Genomic DNA, 21965 nt, shown 5'->3' with positions numbered 1-21965 from the left:
CCCGCTTCATCTGTTGCTTCCGAGTCTGCTTTTAGTGCAGGTAGAAGAGTGTTAGATGAAAAAAGATCTCGCTTAACTCCGGAAAGCATTCAAATTTGTGTTTGTAAGAAAGATTGGGATCAAGCTGAAAGAAGAACTCAAGGTTTAAAGGAAGACGAAGACGATGAAGATGATCCTGTGATGATATTGGAGTCGTCAACGGATGATGCAGCTTCCGGGGATGATGATGCAACAAACATGGGTGGCTAGAAAAGTCTAAATCAGGTACGCTAAGAACTACGTGGGCTTTGATTCTTTCGGGATACGTAGGCAACTTATTTTTCGAAAATTACAATTTAATTGCAAAATTAAATTTTAGTTTTCTAAAGATAGGTCCAAGCCCCCCCCCCCCCCAAATTTCAAAAGAAGTACAATATAAGAACTACGCTGGCTTTGATTCCTTATTTTATAATATAAGGATACGTAGGCATCTTAATATAAGAGCAAGCCATCAAATTGTTAATTTTGTAAAAATTAAAACACCACACAACCCACCCGACCCTAACCCACGAACCCACCCGACCCTAACCCACAAACCCACCCGACCCTAACCCACCTAACCCACAAACCCACCCGACCCTAACCCACTAACCCACCCGACCCTAACCCACCTAACCCACAAACCCACCCGACCCTAACCCACTAACCCACCCTTCGACCCACCCTAACTCACTAACCCACCTTGACCCGTCTAACCCACGAACCTAGCTCGACCCACCCATGACCCGTCTAACCCACAAACCCAGCTCGACCCACCCACGATCCGTCTAACCCACAAACCCAGCTCGACCCACCCACGACTCGTCTAACCCACGAACCTAACCCTGGTGTGTCCAACTTCTCCGACCCAACCCACGACCCGGCCCACCCTACCCTACGTGTGTCGTGCCGTGTGTCATGAAACCCCAACCCGCGACCCACCTAACCCTAACCCAGCTCGCACGACTCGCACGGTGGACACCTCTAGCCGCCACATTCAACGGCGGAGGTTCGAAACCCTCACTGCCCTTCTCTTTCTCCCCTGTCCTTCTCTTTCTCCCCTCAACCCCCTCCACCTCTCTTAGTTTCCCTCTTAATTAGAGGCTCTGTCAAGGTGTTGAAGCCGCGCCACCGCCCTGAGGTTCACCACGCCACAGCCCTAAGAAACTCCATGCCACTGCCCTGAGGCTCCTCCACCACCGAGCCATTCTGCTTCCCTCCATCTCTTCTGCCCTTCAAGGTAGGTTGATAATACAAAAAAGCAAAACATTTTACTTTAAAAAATACGGAGGGAGTAACTATAATCCTTCCTTTTTTTTATTGGAACTAGGGGAGCCCACGCACGCGATGCGCGCGATATAGTGAGCCATATATAGTTGAAAGTTATTTATTTGAACCTTTGAATTTACAAACTTTTAGTTGTTGTTGCATTAGGAAGAAGCACCATTCAATTATAGTCATACTGAAATTGTTATAAATAAGGATATTATCTTGTTCACATAAGATTTCCCTCTAAATGTTTCTATTAAGGAAGCATAAGCTGGTTTTAAGAAGAAAAAACAAGGAAGCATAATATAAGCTTAAGAAGAGAGATTGTAAGTAGCATAGTACATAAGCCACTAACACAAGTTAAATACACGTGAGATAAAATAGACCTTTGTTTTTTTCCCAGTACACCAGATCATGATTCATTTGATCCTAGTTTGACAATAAATTAAAGATAGATTTTGCATAGGAGAACAAGTGTAATACCCCTCATGATTGCTTTAAAAGGATTTGATATACTACTCATATCAACAAGATGCATCTTCCTTTTAGGGATCTCATAAGCTAAAATACTCCACAGTTAAGCGTGCTTGGTTTGGCGTAGTCTTGGGATGAGTGACCTCCTGGGAAGTTTTCTCGGAGTGCGCATGAATGAGGACAAAATGCGCCGAAAGGACGTGTAGTCTGTGAGGACAGTTGTTGCCCTTGATGCGCATTTCGTGACAATAGGTCCCTCCTTAATTTGTTTGGTGTCGGGGTGTTACAACAAAAGATATATAGATTAGAGCTGTTCATGGACGGGTCAACCCGCCCAACCCGGCCCGCAAAATAAGCGGGCTTGGACAACCATTTTGAAAAAATTGAAAATTTGGGCGGGCTAGGCTCGACCCGCTAATATAAATGGGCGGACACGGACAAGACAATATGTACCGTGGACTAGTCCGCCCGGCCCGTTTATTTCAAAAAGTAATAGTTTAATGATTTTTTAGTTAGTTGATTATGTAGTATATTTTAGAAAATAAATACAAAGAGACTATATTGGACTCTAACCTATTATTAGCTACAACTGTTTATTTCAATTTTATATTTAATCATTATACTTGTATTAAATAAGTTCATTCTTTCCTTTTTTTTCACTAATATATGTCACAAGTTAAATACTTCCTCCGTTTTTTTAATATTGCACCACTTACCTTTTAAGGAAGTTTCACATTTATTGCACCATATCCATTTTAGGAAAAGAAATTTATGTGTTCACACTATAAATACCTAATATACCCTTACTTTTATTTTGTGCATACAATTACATGGGCAACTTGGTATTTCTACCTTTCTCTCTCATCCTTTTTTCCACTACCAAAAAATTTGTGCCAAACCCTTGTGGTGCAATAATAAAAGAACGGAGGAAGTATGTTTTTTTCTAGTATCATTAGTGATCAAGAAATTTTTAAGATAACTAAATCGAAATAATATTAACATATGTAAATGATTAAAAAAAAAAGTGTTAGATATATGTAAAAAAAATATTTTAGGCCCGTGAGCCCGCGGGCAAGCCCGACCCGTTAATAGATCGGGCTTGGACAATTTATCAAGCCCGCATAAAAGGGCTCGGGTTAGCTACAATTAACCCGTTGGACAAAAAATGAAGTATAGGCCTGGCCCGTTTCCCGTCCAAGCCCGCAAACGATCATCTCTAATATGGTGCTGAATAAGTGCCCTCCTTTGCTTCCTTCGCTTCCCAAAATGTTGCATTCTACAAGTTCAACTTCAGCTAGATGAAGAGAAGGCCCCCACACACATTATTTCTGCTATTTTATATCAACCACGCAATAATAATCACTGCAAAGCTCCATCTCAGTCTTGTTGATCATCTTCAAGCACCACTCGAGTCATTCAAGCACATTTCCAATATTATATTCATCTGACAACTCCACTAATCTTGAGCTCTTTCAAACTATAACTGTATATGGGTGTCTCCATATAGCATATTCACCTCTTTCTATGCTTTCACAACATAAACAATTAGATTACATAAACTATACATTTCCTTCACTTTTTTACAAAAAATTGAATTGCCATACAAGTACAAGCCAAAGGCATATTTAGTTAACAACCAATAATTATGTAAGCAAATGCTTGATGACCAAATTAAGAGGCCTTATAAAACTTGGAAAATACGTTTAATTTAAATAATATATACTAACTTCCGCAATTCAAGAAACTAACTTCAAAAACATTTGGCAATAACCCAAATAAAAGTCAACACAATATGAACCAGACAATAATCAATCTTTAGTATACTCATCTTTACACCTTGAAAGTATAGAAATAACAAACTTGATATCTTGAAAAAACCTAAAGTTCTTGTAAATGCAACATTGTGCTGATTGAATTGATATATGGAAATATCACGATTGGTTTAGAGAAGTAGAGCTTACTTCAAATGTGATCAGGTCAATTAGATTGTTCACACATATATTCACATAGATTGTAAGGGTACTCTAGTCAAGTTGTCAGCACAAACATAACTAGGCAAATGTAAGGTTAGTCAAACAAACAGTAATATAAAACCAGAACCTAGAAACCAGAATTCGAAAACCTCACTTCTTCCTTCACGGCACGGCGGCACCATAGCTTATTGCAGTTTAAATTGCTGACGCGAATGGAAGGCTTTCCCTAAGGGGTTGATATGGCCCTAATTTACACTCTTTTCTAGTAGGGTGTCTTTTTGTTGAGGAAGGATAGGACGACTGGAAAAAGAGGAGGACGACGGGAAGGATTTTGTGGGTTTAACCGGCAGAAGGCGGAGAGATGGTGGTGGATCTGATGGGTTTCGGATGGTGGAAGATCTAATGGTACGGTGATGGACCAGATGGCGGCTATGGAGCCTATGGTGGTGCTGGTGTGCTGCAGCCTGCAGCCTGCAGGTGGAAGATTGGAGATTCTCAAAAGGAGAAGATGGTTTTATTCCATTGCAACTAATATAAATTCTTCAATTATATGGCAAGCAGTAAGAAGGGTATCTATCCAATCCCAACACAACTATTAATTCAAGGTGGAGGGAGTACTACCAACCTCAAACATAAAGTTACCAAATTTTTGTTTAAGGATTCACAAAAACATATTGTATATTCAATAAGAAATCACCTTAATGCAGCTCTAAATTCTTAAACTGTCACATTCTCCAGCTTCCCTGAGTCATTATTTATGCTCAAAATTTCAGCTAATTTGCTTCCAACAACATTTTGCTTCACAAGTTCACAACAAGCATTAATCAACCCATCAACCAAAAATTAAAAAACCCCAAAAAAAATTGAAAGCCCCTACTTTTTAATTATATAGAAAAAAAAAAACCAACATTTGAGACATGCTTTTTGAGAATTTGGATTAACATTAACTGATAATTTTGTCGATTTCTTGTTTTTACCGGAACCCATTGCTTGTACTTAAATGGCAAACAACCCTTGACGAGTTTAATTTTGAGATCCTTCATAAGTTTAACAATCTACCCAGATTGAGAAATTGCTATTCAATATTTTTTTTTTTAAAAAAAAAAAAAAATCACTTAACCTTATAGCCTGAATCAATAGAGGAGAGAAAGCCCAGTTGTGCTTCAATTGAGAACTCATAGGCTACTTTAATTAATTGAGGAGAGAGGTTGGAAAAGATTAGATTTAAGTATGAACTATTAAAGAGGGTGAATACGTAAATATATATTTTGAAGGACATAATTGGAAGAATACTATTCATAAGAGTATTCTTCCACTTTTTATAAGGTAGGGAAATTCTTATTAGTATCACTCTAGATTTTCTCATTGGTAAACTATTAACTTATTGTCATTTTACGATTATACCTGTATTTTTGTCTTTTTCCAACCATGACTAACATTGTTAAAAACTAGATTAGTACCTCAGTGATGATAACTAATTTTTCCTAATTTATATTATATGAATAAGTAATGGTTAATGCTATATTTAGCCCTAAGGGCTATATATAAGCATTAAATACATTCTTGGAAATTATATAAAATTAGGAATTTATGACAAAAACACGCGTAAATCAGTGTAATTAGTGTTTATATTTGATGATTTCTTAACTTTTTACGATTTTCAAGTGTAAATTTAATACTTATATATAGCCCTAAGGGCTATGTATAGCATTTTCCATAAGTAATTTATAAACTTTTATCATGACTATATGTTTTTCATTTAGCAGTATTATTACACATTTTTATAGTTCAATTCTTTTCTTTTCTAATTTGTTTATTCTGTAATCAAATGAGTACTTTGAAAAAAAAAAACAAAGATTGACATTATTCATAAAATCAATTAAACAATGATTGAGGTTATCCATGTATGGCAGTTTTTTTAATAAAAAAATCAATAATGACATCATACATTAAATTGGCGGGAAATTATTTAATGAAAAAACGACACATAAAATAGGGAGGGAAGTTGATGATGTCAGGAATGTTTTATTTTAGTATTAATATTTAATAGATTAGTAAATTAAGTTAACTAATTAAGGAAAAGACATAACTATGTACTTTTAAACATCCAATGTCTCAATTTACGTATCGAAAATTGTTTAGTTGCCTTTGTTTTATTTTAAACATCTAATGTCTCAAAAAATGACAACGCTTTATTTTAGTATTATTAGTTAATAAATTAGTAAATTAAGTTAACTACGCATGCACCATCCAATTGCTATCATCCTTCGGTCGCCTTTATTGTAGTCGGGCTCCACCGCCTATGTTTGTCAGGCACCATCGCCTTCGCAACCTTCTCTTTTTCTGTTTGGTCTTGCTACATCGCCACCGTGTTTGTGGCTTTCCATCGCCTTTGACTTTGATTCTCGGCCACTGTTTTGTTTGTCGGATCGGACGCTTGCTTCTTGTTTCATTTTTATTTATTTAAACTTTACTGTATTTTAGCTTCTCATGGAAGCTTTTGGTGTAGCTTCTTTAAGAAGCTTTGTGGTTACACTTTAGTTTGCATTTAATTTTTTTATAGTTGTTCTTGTACTTAATCTATTAGGTTTTTTTTTTTTTTTTTTTTTTTTTTTTTTTTTTTTTTTTTTTTTTTTTTTTTTTTTTTTTGCGATAGGAGACTGGTAGATTCTAATGATCCTTACTTGTGATAGGAGACTGGTAGATTCTAATAATCCTTTCCTGTGATAGGGGGATTATTAGGCTGTTTACCTTACCTTTAAAAAAAATTAAGTCAAAGCTATTAACTAATTGTATCTATTTTTTGCTAGAAAATAACAAAACTTACGGGAATATATACATTATGCATGGTCAATATCTACACCACTCAATTAAAGAATAAGTCAAAAAAAGATTGAATGCAATACTTTTGTATGTTTAACATAAAATTGTAACTATTTCTTGATTAGATTAATACGATTGTATTTACATATGATAGACACCTAGAGCCCTTGAGGGCTTTGTAGGATGTATGGTAATCATGATAACAGAGAAGGAACTACTGTGGAAACATATTACTATGTATGTGGGGAAGGATTTGTTTGCTTTAATGAGTCATGCTGACATATCCCTCTCTAAAACAAATTGACGCCATTGCTTAAAATTTCTTTTTATTAAACTACCAAAGAAAATTTATGTATGAAGACATCCAGTGCAAACTTAGCAACTTGAACTGCTTGAGGCTACCACACTCCATAGTTTCTTGCGGAAACAACTCAATGTAGGGAATATTTCAAGCATTACCCCTAGCTTGAACCCCACTGTGATCATACACTAAAGTACGGTGGCGTTCAAAGGGAAAGAAGATAGAGCAAAAGAGTCGCCAACAAGTTTTAGGAACTTGTAAACCGTTCACGAGGTGAAGGTTACACCCCTTAACGATCAAAGAGATCGTCAACTCTATAAGGTCTTGAACCAAATAGGGTTTGGGGATGAAGGTACAAATCCAACCTAAAAGAGATTGAACCTGCCCTAATAATAGGCCTCTACTTTATTCTGATCGTATTCATGTGCGCTTTCTGACTAACATGCAATCAATAGGATTAACCCTAAACCTGTTTATTTATGTTGGTTGAATATAATGCACAAATAAATCTATTATTGGCGATCACTTGAATTATAATCAAATTAACCCTAAACAAGATCATTAAATTATCTTATTAAGCGTGATTACAAATACCAAATTCCCTTTAAACATGCATAAAAGGTGTGATCAAGCAATAAATAAATATAATATCAAGCAACATAATAATAACAATAACCATAAAAATAATCATGATAATAATAATCATGTTAAAGCATAACAATAGCAAGATCCTATGCATGGTACTAACAAGATTAATAACAAACCCTAGCATGATACTAAACATATAAAAATTAAATATATAACCCTAACATGATACTAACAACCATAATATTAGGAAAGAACATAGGAAGCATCGTACTTTTAATCATACTTGATATTAAAGTTACCCTAGACATGATACTAGGAAGATCAAAACGTCCTAACATAACATTAGAAATCATAATAAAAACCTAGCATGATTTCTAAATCATAATAACAATAAAATCAATTAAAGCACTTACTTGGATGCCTCGTACCTCTTTCTAATAACAAAATACACACTTTAGTAACTTCAAGGAAAATAATAAAATCAACAATTAAATTAAATAGTAATTGAAATAAAGATTTGGGACCAAACCCTCAGAAATTAAAACCTTTCACGTCTAGGGAGAAGACAACTTCGAATTGTAATAGGTGTTTCTTGGTCTTGTGAATGCGGAATTTTGTATAAAGGTTGGTTTAGAAAAGAGAGAAAGAATAAGCTTTAGCTTCGAGAGAGAAGAGAATTAGAGAATTGGTGATTGTAGATTTGGTGATTGTCGATTTGGTGATTGTAGATTTGGTAATTGTAGATTGTAGAAAACGGAGTTTTAGAAGGCTATTTATAGAGAAAATCAGCCAAAAAGATAAAAAAAACAAATCAGAGTTTCGACGTGAAAAAAGAAGTTAGCGTCAGACGCTAACCATTAGCTCCAGGCACTAACGCTAGCGCCAGGCGCCAGGCTTAGCGCCAGGCGCTAATGACTGGCGTTAGGCGCTATTCATATTTTTTTACGCGTTTTCTAAAATCAGATAAAGTTTGGCCTTACAGAGGGTAAAATCGTATTTTCCTTAAAAACACTCTTTTATTCTGATTAAAACTCTAAAAAGTGAACAAAAGTCAATTTATCAATGCTAATTGAATTAGGAATGAAAATAACCTTCTAGAAGAATCTAGAAAAATAAAACCAATCCTAATTGCATTAGGAATGATAAATCCATATTAGGCCCTCCTCTAGATCATTGGGCCGCATATAAGGCTCAAAACCGGGCCTAGTTTAGTAATTTGGCCATAACTACCTCATAATTCATTGGAATTGGGCTTATAATATATCGTTGGAAACCTCTTTTCAAGCCCCATCCAACTACACCATTATTGGACCCATATAATGGACCAACCAAACTGGATTGACTGTTTTCTTAAAATAGATTTTTAAAAACAGAGAGAAGAGAAAAGAAATTAAAACTATCCGCAACACTAGACTTTTTCACACTTTCACTTCATTCGATTATGATTCGACGTGAAAAGTACTCATCATCGGGTTTGCTTTTGGGGAGACACAAATGGGTGTCTACAGAAGCCCCCACTTTGACTGAGTTTGGAGAAACGCAAGTTTCAAAAACAAAAGTCAAAGTATCAATAGGGACGGAGAATGATTCAGAACGTTCTACGATCCTAAACCACTATTGTAACGCCGATACCTGCAAACTAGCGTTAGTTAAACAGATAGAAGAGTTAAGAAACGCGTAACTTGCACCGTCGAGCACACGTCTCTGAAAGTAACCGATTTACTGCTGCTTTGCTGTATTTCTGTATTTTTGACGACCTCCTACAAGCTAGAGAATGCCGCCTGAAGAATGCTACGCTTGTAACTGCCTCCAATTTCGCTATGATAGACTTCTGCAAGCTAGAGAACTCCATCGAAGATTGCTTCGCTTGAAACTACCTTCTAACATTTTTTGACCATCTTCCGCAAGCCAGGGAACATGATCGAAGACAACTTTGCTTGAAATCACCTCCAGTTGTTTGTGACAACTCTCCGCAAGCTAGGAAACGCTGCCGAAGATATCCTCGCTTGAAGCTAGCCTCATTTGTTGCGATAATATTCCAAAAAATTACCGAAGACCCACGCTTGTGGATCTTTAAAAGCTCGCTTGAACTTTGCTTCCGCGATGCCTGTACGTCGGCGCTTTTCCGCTTTTGAACCTTTATGTCGGTGCCTTTTGCTGAATTTTGAACCAGTATGTCGGTGCCTTCAGCTGTATGAACCAGTATGTCGGTGCCTTGTGGTGAGCCAATGCGTAGGCGCTATAAGCTAAGTGAGACGATCATTCATCAGGTTAATCACTCAATTGTAATCGAGCCAATTGCTAAAATCATGTCAAATTGCTTAGAGGGGCTAACTGGCGCACCAAGGGACCCAAAATATATTGCAAGAGGTTGGAACAACCGCACTAAGTGGCTGAGCAGTCTGTCGCCGATGATATAACGCTAGCGCCGCATATTTGGCTGTAGCGCCAAAAGCTGGCATTAGCGCCAGGCGCTAAGCCTTATCGACTAGCGCCAAAGCCTGTCGCTTGGCGCTAGAGTCGGGTTATCCATAAATACCCTTCTCTTCTTCATTTCCGCTGCTGTTGCTCGTTTCTTGCTCGAGAATTCGCTCAGAACTTCAATTCACTCATTCTTGCTCGTTTCTCAACCGAATTTGTTCAAATTTGTTGCAAATCAAAGCTTATTCCATCCATTTTCCCGATATATGTAAGTTTTCCTCAAACTCACTCCGTTTTTAATGAATTTTGCACAAGTTTGTTCACGAATTTCTTGAAAATTTAAAACTTAAATTTCTTAATTCTCTTTGAAATTGCTTGATTATGTTTATATTTGTTTTGGGAGTAATTTGAGACTTGTTTGACTCAATTTGGTGAAGAAATGAACAAATCACCATTGTTGGACCTCTTAAGGTGGGGAACACAATGTGGCTTGTTCTTGACGTTTTTTGCTAGCAATTCTTGTCCAATTTGTCACAATAATTACTATAGTATTGCAAGAAATTGTTTGAATGCTTGAAAAATCCGTATATGCTCAATTTGAATTTGTGCTCTGATGTACTCTTTTTTTTGCGAACATAGTATCATGCGGCTAGGCGAACCTTAGATACTATAGAACCTTAATTTATGATAATTCTACACAATGTAGCATGGATAGACAGTGAGGTTCGGGTTCACGGTCCCGAGACGTTCGACGGGAGCACAAGCCCGTAGAGGACGACGCCGGTCCGTCCACCTCTCTCGGTCCTCTCCCAGAGTGGGATGAGCAGACTTTGTACTTCTCTCCCGTCCACCACATTTCTGAGAGGGTGCGACGGGGAATCACAGTTGGAAGGACGTGCTGCCATGGTTCAGGTTGCGATACCTTGGGCGAACTGTACAAGATGTACATCAGCAATGACGGAGAGGCGAGACTTCTCTAGGAGTCTTGCGGACAGACTGTACTTTTCGAGACCTCAGAGGCCATGATTGCCTCTAGAGGGGAACATCACTTGTTTCGTGCTCTGGTGGAGTTCTTTTGGGACACTACCAACACTTTCCACTTTTCCTTGGGGTGAGATGATGGTCACCCCGACCGACTTCAGCCTCATTACGGCACTGGAGTTTAGCTCTGTTGCGCTGCCGTTCGACAACGAGATCAGCGTCTTTTCCCCTGAGGTCGAGGAGCTGTTGGGTCCAATTGCTGTTCGGGCTCGTGCTGAGGTAGAGTCGACTCAGTTCAGCGCGAAGGGGATTCGCCGTTCGACTCTAGCGGCGGCTTTTGATGATGATGCGACCACCCGAGAGCAGCAGCTGCACATCTTTGTACTTATCTTGCTGTCAGGGACGTTCTCCCCTGACAAGGGTAGTAGAGTGCTGCTTTACTACCTGCCTGCAGTCCGTGATCTATACTTGATCGGGACTTATGATTGGGCCAGCTTGGACTATGCTGACTTCATCCGAGCGTTACGAGACTCGTGTCGACACTGGTCCTTCACGGGGAACGTCGCTATATCCGTCTTTTGGAGGGTTGTAGAGGTATACTGTATCTCCCATAAAGTTTAGCTCTAAGCTTTGGTTAGCACTTGTTGATAATTTTTGCCTTTTGTAGATCTGGTTCTACGAGTACTTTCCCTCGGTTGCGCCGGCGAGACCGTCGTCGCGCAGGTTTCCAGTGAGTGCTTCCTGGGGAAGTCGCCGCGCTGGGATGTCCACTGCTTATGTCCGAGATTGGATAATCTTGGTATAGTTCTTTACATATTCGAACACTTTGTAATACCTTCGATAGATTCTTATCTGATAGGCGTTCTTTGTAGGAGCCTGACGTGCTGTACCGGCCGTGGGTCGGCTTGGTTGTCCCTGGGCTAGCCGCGCAGTATACTGCTGAGCGTCGCTACTTCTTGGGGACATATGGAGCGATTTCATACCTTGGAGAGAGGGTTGCTATTCAGCATTCCTCGGTCACTTTTGTCATTCCTGCTGCTCCACCGCGTCACATGTTCAATGTCGCGAGGTTGGTGAGCATGTCAGAGAGAGCTGGTACCCCTTGGCGATCTTATATGATCCCTGGGTGGTGGTATGAGGAGGAGCTACTATGTAACACCCTAGAAATTCCTTTATTTTTAAAATGCCTGTTTTGCCCTGTATAAAACTTTGAATAGGAATATCTAAGACATTACCACCACCGTGAAAACGGTTAAGGCAAATATCAAAGATACGCAGTGGAAGACTAATTTTAAAAACCTTTCCAAAACAAACCAACTTGAAAAGCTAACCAAACGAAAGTAAAGTTAAAACCAAAATGAGTGAAGTAAAATGAAAATCAACCTACAACTTGGAACCATTAAAGGCCCTTATTAAAAACCAAACCAAATCCAAACTTGATGTTAGCTTCACATATAAATATTAGCATAAATAATTAAAGTAGAAACACATTGTAAGTAATATAAACTAGCATGATTCGCTCTTCACTCGTGCCCCATCATGAATATGCCTCAATACCTGAAAAGCTTATCTCTACTTGTCTCCACTACTCTCCATTAAAAATGGGTCATCATAGGGCCAAGATAAAGACATGGCCAAAACACACAAACACACACAATCAGCAAAGCTGAGTACATAAGCGTAATTAAACACACTAACATGATTTCACCTATCAACACACACTTACCTCATTGCACCTGTTCACAAGCACACACACCAATCAACAAGACACAATGACTAGACACTAATTAATTCATTTTGCATTGATTACGCATCGAACGGGTTTCCACCTATTAACCTCCCCCAAATAAATTTGAGGTTAACTGGCACGGGAGCTAACCGTGCCAGCGACAAACCCACACAAAGGTGGCGGAATTCCTGCGTATAATAATAAATAATAAAAAAGGAATATACAACGTCCTGTACTCCATTGGAAGTTATGGTTAAATATAAAACCCCATAACTCCCCCCATTGTTCATACTCAAGGTATATACGTTCCAAGAGTTTTGGTGCGTAATCTCTTTCACTTTACGTTATTTACATATTATTAGACTTGGTGATGACTCTCAAAGCATAATAAGTCAATCAACAATAATTATACGATCAAACAAACATACCAATTTAATTCTTGAATAATTAGTGACCACATATTATTTATTGTTGAACCCTTTTTAATTCTACCTCAGTGTCAAAGACACCTTAAACGTATAATGCGCCAAAAATCCTATCCCTCGGTGTTAAAAACTCCTTAAGTGCACAAAGGCACCAACATACAATTTATTCCTTGTGTACATAGACACTTATATAGCTCCTTCCTCATACTTAAAGCATCAATAAAAATTATTTGAACCATAATAAAATTCCTTTTCAATATTCCAAACATAATTAAACATGTAGTTTAATTAATCATGCCTTCTAACATGCCATAAATAAAAATGTGGTTCAAACACAATGATATGTCCATTTTATATAGTGTTTTACCCCCGTCCCTTGGTCGTTATTAGTAGTGTTTTTGGCTCTTTCGGGCCACTTTTATCACTAATTTGTGTGTTCTAGTGTTTTCGTAGTTTTAGTTGTATTCTACAGGAAATTGCACTCTTGGAGCATTTTCCCGGGCTTTATGGATCAACTACGGAAGCTAGAAGGACATGGCCACTTTTGGAGCCCAGGATAGGTGAGAGCCGGTGATTAAGGGCTCAGTAATTGGGATCCCGAGGCATTTGGACCAAGTATTCGAGACCCGAGAGGAAATCCGTATTGGGTCGAGAAATCTTGCCCAATCGAAGTCCAAGCCTCAAGGAGAAGCAACCGCCCGATCGGGCTACCTCTAGCACGATCGGGCGCGGCAAGACTAGTAGGCTGAGCGTGCTGAGGCGCGCCCGATCGTGCGAGCATCTAGCACGATCGGGCAATGCTACTGGGTAGGAACGCGAAGAAAAAGGCGCGCCCGATCAGGCGGCCCTTTGCCCGATCGGGCGCGCGTTTCTGGTAGACCTGATTAAGTTTAGTTTTAATTCTTGTTTTAGGAAACGTTTAAATACGATTTTGTACGGAATTATTAGATTACCTTCTTTCTTAGACTTTCTCTCTCTACTTAGTATTTTTCTCTCTCTTAAATTCTCTCTAAACTTTTGTTCTTAATATTTCCTTTAATTCCAGATTTATTTTTGGTACAATTTGTTCCCTTTTAATTTCAGCTATTTTAATTGCTTTCTTGATTATGCTTTTACTTATTTACTTGATTGGCTTAGTTATGATGATTTATGAGTAGTTTCATTCTAGGGTTTATGAGGATCCATAATTAATATGAAGGGATAGTTTGTTAATATTGATTATTGATATTGCATGATAATTTCTTATTGAATTGTTTTAATTCTTTGCAATTAGATTATGAATCGAGCAGATGTAATTTGATTGTGAATGTTTAGCAATATTGAATTGATGAATCGAGCATATGTTAATTTAATATTAAAGGCTATTTTTAATAGGAACTTAGATCTAGTAAATTGCGAGAGCCTATTAGATCTATGTTGATTAATAAATTGCGAGAGCCTGTTAATCATGTTATCTGTGCATTGTTAATTATTAATTACTTCGTTCTATCCCGGAATATTAATTGTTGGTGAACCTGTGACCCTAGGCTTCCTTATTATTGTTTTTTTCTCCCTAAACTTATTCTTCGTAGTATAGAATTTATTCCCAAAAATATTGGTTACTTAGATAATTTAGATTATAATAATTAATTAGAAGTAAAAAGACCTGTTTCCCTGTGGAGTTCAACCCTACTTCCCTATCTACTTTAGTTAGAGGACTTAGGTAATTATTTTTTATTAGGGGATACAACTTTACCCTGTCACACAACATGCCCAAAATATAATTTTCCAAATCCATAACCATCACAAATAATTCATGCTTCACAATTCAATCACAAACACCATAAATTCTCAATTCCATACATAAACCTTAGCATGATACTACTTGTAATTGATTGAAATCAAACCTAACATGATTCTACATCATCAAAATATGCTAAGTACGCGTATGTACCTCAAATAAGCCCTTAAAGTAGCCGATTACACTACAACAATTCCCGAACCAAGTCTCCTACATAAAGGGACAATAATACTATATTAATTACCCTTGTATACACAATTTCCAACAACTTAAAATCACTTTAAATAACTTATAATAATCTGAAAATTATTTTAAAACCCCTAATTAAACTCCATTTTAATGGATAATCACACCCTTTTATTAAAAATCACAATTATACTACTTTAAATAAAATTCCAACATTTTAAACTAATCAAAAATCCTTTAAAACTTCATCAAAATACATCTTTATACTTAAATTATCCATAGAAATATTAAATTATCTCTTACCCCTTTTAAACTCAAAGATAAAATTTAAAGCATAAAAAAAAAAATTCGTTAAAAATCAAAAACTGCTCGAAAATCGTATTTAGAGGCTGAATTTGGCCACGAGAGGGTGCATACTACCAAAGGTAGTAATATTTCTTAAAACGTTGTTTCCACTCGAAAAATACTACTTTTTTATCAAAATCGGAGGAGTTTAGAACCTGATCGGGATTAAAACGGGATTAATATTAACGAACGGAAATCTAATAATTAAAACATGAATTTACGTGTTCAAAATAATCTGGAATTAATTTAAACTAATAAGTAGTTATAATCACCAAAATTTCAAAACATCATTACTATAAAAGCCCTAAATCAATTGTTCATAAAAACCCTAAAAATCAAGTCTTGAATGAATTAAAAACCCTAACTTTATAATACTTCATAAAATCTGAAAATTTAACACTTTATAATCTAAAATTTACAACATTTAATCATTAAAATATAATTATCAAACATATTAATCATGTTCAAACAATTTAAATCAAAACCCCAAAGTATATATTATAGGAATAATTATTAAAATAAAATAAAAGAGGAGAGAGAAGGGAAGAACCACCGTGGGTGGTGGCCGGCCAGCTGGGCGGCTGCTGGCCGGTGGCGGCGTGGCAGGTGGTGGCAGACCGGCGGTGGGTTGGCGGGCAGCAGTGGTAGCGTGAAAGAACAAGCAAAAGAAAGGAAAAAAAAATATAAGAAAAGAAAGAAGAGAAAAGGAAAAAGGAAAAGAAGAAAGAAAGAATAAAAAGAAAATAGCTTACCTTGACCATTTGACCTTTTTGGGTTGTAAAATTTTGGGGATAAGTAGAGTATTTATAGTGTAGAGTAGGTTAGGGTAGGTTTGGGCTTCATAAAAATAATGTACTTAAATGATGAAGTAGGTGGCCCAAAAGTAAAAATAAGATGATTGGGTTCAATAAATATGGGCTACGTTTGGATTAAATACTTATTGACCCAAATATAAATACTTGCTTTATCTATAATTCAATAATTAAAATAGTTTGACCCAAAATATATTTTATATTTACATAAATAATTTATAAAATACATTAAAAATACGGGGTATTACATACTGCCGTTGTTAGCTCCAATCCCTGTACTGGCTGAGGAGGTGGCGGTACGATTTTCAGCTTTTACCTTTCGTTAAGTAGCCCCCAAGTAATGCTTTATTGACTTTGATTTGCTTTTGTCAGGTTGGACCTACTGAGTTCGTGCCACCTCGTATGTCCATCCACTATCAGGGGACATATGAGCCGATTGAGGAGATGATTCCTCCGGCTCCCGAGGGTGAGCGCTTCGTGGAGCGATCGATCCCTCGTCACCAGACTCGGGTAAGCTTATTTATTTGCAACTTTTGTCCTTATATGTTATGCATCATTACTGACTTTAATTTTTTGACAGTTCTCACGCGAGGTGGTTACGGCGATGGCATGGTGCATAGATGTCTTCCAGAGCCAGCTCGCTCGGATGAGGAACGTGGCTACATGTCGTCGCGACGACGCCGTTCAGGAGGTATTTTCCCTTCTTTATTTGCCTTACTGGTTCTATTTTGCTTGTTTCAGATTTTAGTTTCTTTTGCAGGGTCAGCCCATTCCTTCTCGTACCCGTACGAGACCTGAGGTGTGGAGCTATCCGGCGAGGTTCAGCTCGAGACGTCGCCGTACTGGTTCTGGCGGTCAGGGTGGTCGTTCTGAGGTTGCCCGCACCGAGGCGGTAGAGGGCTCAGGCTCTTCATCTGAGGGTGCACATGTTGCGCTGGTAGGCCAGGGAGAGGCTACCTCGACTCTTAGAGGTGGTGGGATGTACGAGGTCGGCTCGTCATCGTAGCAGCCTCAGCCTCATGTTGATCTTGGGTGGACGGGTCCTGTGCTGAGTTTTCCAGCTCCTGAGGAGACAGGAGCTGGAGCTGGAGCTGGAGCTGGAGTTGGAGCTAGTGGAGAGGTTACTCCTCGTACGACGCAGTTTTATGAGATGATGGGTGTACGTCCCCCGGCGCCGTAGTTTTTTCCTGTGCTTTTTTTTTTTTTAATTTTGACTTTGTATAGAACTTTGCCTTTATTTAGACTCTTTTAGACATGCTTGTATATACATATTACTATGAGTTTATTCAGTATTTATTATTTATCATTTTTCATTTTTTTATGTGCATGTTTGTGTGTGCAAAGAATTGTGAAAATTAATTTTGCGCAAAAATTCCCTCATCTTTATTATTGATGGAGGGTATCCGACTTTCTCCCCCAAAAAGAAAAAATGAAAAAAATAAAAGTAAAGAATATTGGATTTATAAAAACTTAAAAGTTAAGTTTAAATAGAACCCGAAAAATAATATAATTAATATAATGGATATATTAATTAAGAAGAAGGAAAAAATAATTTAGAAAAAAGATATAAAAAAAGAATAAAAGACCGTAAAGTCATTGGTCAGACTCGAATCAAGCAAAAAACGCGGTTTTGAGAAGTTTGTATGATAAGACACGTCAGCACCATCTGGCGCCACGTGTTTTGATTTAGCGCCAGGCGCTACGCTGATGAGCGCTGACTCTGAATCCTTTTCGGATTAAAACTGCGCCGATTTTGTGCATAAATAGCCCCCTGCCCAGTCGATTTTCTTCATAATTTCAGTAGATTAAAAATATTCTTAGCTTTTGAATAAATAATAATCATGTCTCTAGTCTCTAAAAGTTTTACCAACTTCACTCATGAATGGTGTCGGTCTCTAGCTGCCAAGGAGAGAAAAGAGTTAGATGTTTTTCATATGGGGGGTATTTATGGTGTCAAAGGGGTAGATCTTGATGTAGATTTTATTTATACTGCCCTAGAATATTGGGATGTGGATCCTCATTGTTTTAGATTAGGGTATGATGAAATTAGCCCTTTGCCGGAAGAATTCGGTGCTATTTTAGGTTTCCCTGCATTAGATCTTGTAGTAATTCCTAGAATAAATGAGTATTATTATAAGGATTTTGAGCGCTTCTTTAATTTGAAAGATAAAGATATGACAAAAATAGTAGATGGTAGCATAGTTAATTTGAAAGAATTTGCTCGCCATTATTTTGATAGACCTTATTCTGAGTCTTTTCATGTTTATAGAAGAAGGGCTTTTCTTTTTTGCATGCTTAATCAATATCTTCTCACTAGCGGTAAAACTAATGAGGGTCAAGCATTCATATCAAATGTTTTGGAGCAGATTGAATCTGGGAGAAATCCAATGCCATTAATAGTTGGAGAGACTATGCTAAGTCTTGACGAATTAAAGAAGAATCCAAAGGCGCCTTTTCGGGGCTCTCCAATTTTATTACAGGTAGAAAAATAATATTTTTAATTACAGAAATCAAAAACATATTTTTTTATAGTAATAATAATTTATTTGCATTGAATTTATTTACAAATGTGGCTAATGGAAAGACTAGAATTAATTAGTCCCCCATACAATATTGAGAAGTACACTCCAAACTGCTTTGTGAGAAGGAAGAAACGCTTCTCTAAGATGGGGCGCCATGAATGGAAGAAGGTCTTCGGGTCTTGCAATTTTTCCATCAAGTGGGTCATCCCTTGGTGGAAAATAGAAAAGATAGTTGGTGTCAATAAGCAACCTTTCTGCCGTCTTCCAAGCTTGTCCCGAATGACTTTTTATTATCCCTGCAGGGTAAAAAGACAGTACGAGTTACTTCAAACAATTCCTTTCGGGGATCTTCATCGTCCCTATGAATTTCCTGTCTCTCAAGAAGTAGACAAATGTGATACTTATTGGAGCGCTAGACCTTTATGGGAAGTGATTACCCAAAAGGTTCCTCCGTCCTTGCCCAATGATGTGAAGAAGTGGCTTCTGAAGAAACCTTCAAAGGACATGAAGAGAAATCAGAGTAAAACTGATGTGAAGAGTCGTCTAGGTGACAAAGTGATTCCCGTTAAGGAACGCTTGGGTGAAAGAGTTGAGTTCAAAACACCTACAATTCCTAAAAAGAAAAACTCTACGAAGGATAAAGGAAAGAGAAAGGTTGACACTACAGAGAAGAAGGCTTGGGTAGAAAAGAAACATGGGGTCCTAGCTAAAGGAGAAACTATTTACTCCAAAATTGAATGTAGATCTTCTAAAGGATGCCTACTAGCTAAAGTTATGGATGAGGAAGAAGACGTAGATAAAAATTGGAAGAAGGCAAAGAAAGAGAAAAAAGATTAGAGCATTGCTTAACTTTTAATTATTAGACTTAGTTTTAAATTCAAATTTAATTTATTTAAGCTTTATTTAAATTCCATCAATAATAATGTAATTATTAGTTTATTTTATTAATGAAATTGCAGCTTTTTTAATTAATTAAATTATCTCCTTTAAATTTAATTTATTAAAGCAATGAAAACTGAAAATTTAATTTTCTAGAAATTTTTCGAGTACAGAAGTCGAAAATTTTCCGAAAAACACCGAAATATTCCCAGATACTTTACACAAAATTGGCGCCGCAATTTTACGATTGGCGCCAGCTGCGGCAGTCTGGCGTCAGGCGACAGGGGTTGTCGTCTGGCGCTAAGGTTCATCGACTGACGCCAAATTTTTTTTCTGTGACGCCGATGTTTCATCAATCTTCTGTTGAATTTTTTATTAAGTCTGGGATGTGAGATTTGAAAAAAATAAAGTGGCCGCATCCTTAAGGGGTTGCCTACGTATCCTTTCTTAAGGAATCAGGCCAAATGTAGCTCTCTTGAGTGTCCTACTCAAGTAATTATGGGTAGTACTTTTTAAGTTGGTCAAGATTTGTCATGTTCGAGAACTCATTGCCACCCATATCAGTTAATTTTGCTGCACCTCCTGACAGGATTGTTTTGACAATATAGGGTCCAGACCAATTAGATCTGAATTTTCCCCTTGGATTCAAAACATATTCTTCCTTAATGCTTTTAACACTAAATCTCCTACTTTGATGTTTCTTGTCTTGACCTTCTTATTAAAATGCCTAGCCATACGAGTTTGATAGCATTGAGTATGATGTAGAGCTTCTAGTCGTTTTTCGTCAAGTAGAATTAGCTCTTCATATCTCACTCTAGTCCATTCAACTTCATCGAGTTTGCTTTCTAATGCGATGCGTAGAGATGGAATCTCTAGCTCTATAGGTTTTACGGCATTGTGGGGAATAATTCCAAGCCTTTAAAAATCCCACTAGCTTGAACCCCACTGTGATCATACACTAAAGTACGGTGGCGTCCAAAAGGGAAGAAGATAGAGCAAAAGAGTCGCTAACAAGTTTTTAAGGAACTTGTAAACCGTTCACGAGGTGAAGGTTACACCCCTTAACGATCCAAGAGATCGTCAACTCCATAACGTCATGATCCAAATAAGGGTTCAGGGATGAAGGTACAAATCCAACCTAAAAGATATTGAACCTGCCCTAATAATAGGCCTCTACTTTATTCTGCTCGTATTCATGTGCGCTTTTTGATTAACATGCAATCAATAGATTAACCCTAAACCTGTTTAATCTATGTTGGTTGAATATTAATGCACAAATAAACTATTATTGGCGATCACTTGAATTTATAATCAGAATTAACCTAACAAGATTATTAATTATCTTATTAAGCGCGATTGAAAATACCAATTCCCTTTAAGCATGCAATAAAAGGTGATCAAGCAATAACAATATAAAATAATATGTATCAAGCAACATAATAAATAATCAACATCATTAATAATAATAATAAATAATCATGAATAATAATAATAATCATAATCAATAATCATGTTAAAGCATAGCAAGATCCTAGGCATGATACTAACAAGATTAATTACAAATCCTAGCATGTCACTAAGCAATAAAAATCAAATCTTTAACCCTAACATGATACTAACAATCATAAATATTAGGAAGAACATAGGAAGCATCGTACTTTTAATCATACTAAATATTAAAGATACCCTAGACATGATACTAGGAATCAAAATAACAATCTAAGCATCATAATATCAATTAGTCAATTAAAGCACTTACTTAGATGCCTCGTACCTCTTTCTAATAACAAAATACACACGTTAGTAACTTCAAGGAAAAATAATAATCAAGACAATTAAATTAAATAATTGAAAGAGAGATTTGGGACCAAACCCTCAGAAATTAAAAACCTTTCACGTCTAGGGCGAAGGCAACTTCGAATATGGCTAGGTGTATCAAGATCTTGCGAATGCGGAATTTTGTATTAATTAGCAAAGTTTAGAAAAGAATGCTAAAGAATTAATGTTATTGAAAATTGATGAAAAGAGATGAATTGTTTGTAGATGAAGAGAATTAATGAATGGTAATTGATGATGAAAACGGAGTTTTTGATACGATATTTATAGAGAAAATCATCCAAAAAAGAAAATTTATCAAAACAGAGTCTGAAGACCACAAAACAACCTTGGCGCCAGCCTTGGCTCATTGGCGCCAGGACCGGTGGCTAGCGCCAGACGCCAATGGCTAGCGTCTGGCGCCAATCCTGATTCCAGGCGCCAAGGCCTGGGGTTGGACGCCAAATTGGCTTTTAACGTGTTTTCAAAATTCTGATAAAATTCCCGTATTGGAAGATAAAATAATATAATTTCAATCGAAAATGCTATTTGATCTGATTAAAACTCTAAAGAATCCTAATTGAATTAGGAATGAAAAGAACCTTCTAGAATGTTCTAGAAGAC

The sequence above is a fragment of the Chenopodium quinoa genome, unplaced genomic scaffold (assembly GCF_001683475.1).
Source record: "Chenopodium quinoa cultivar QQ74 unplaced genomic scaffold, ASM168347v1, whole genome shotgun sequence".
NCBI lineage: Eukaryota > Viridiplantae > Streptophyta > Magnoliopsida > Caryophyllales > Amaranthaceae > Chenopodium > Chenopodium quinoa.
Note: the sequence above shows the minus strand (reverse complement) of the source record.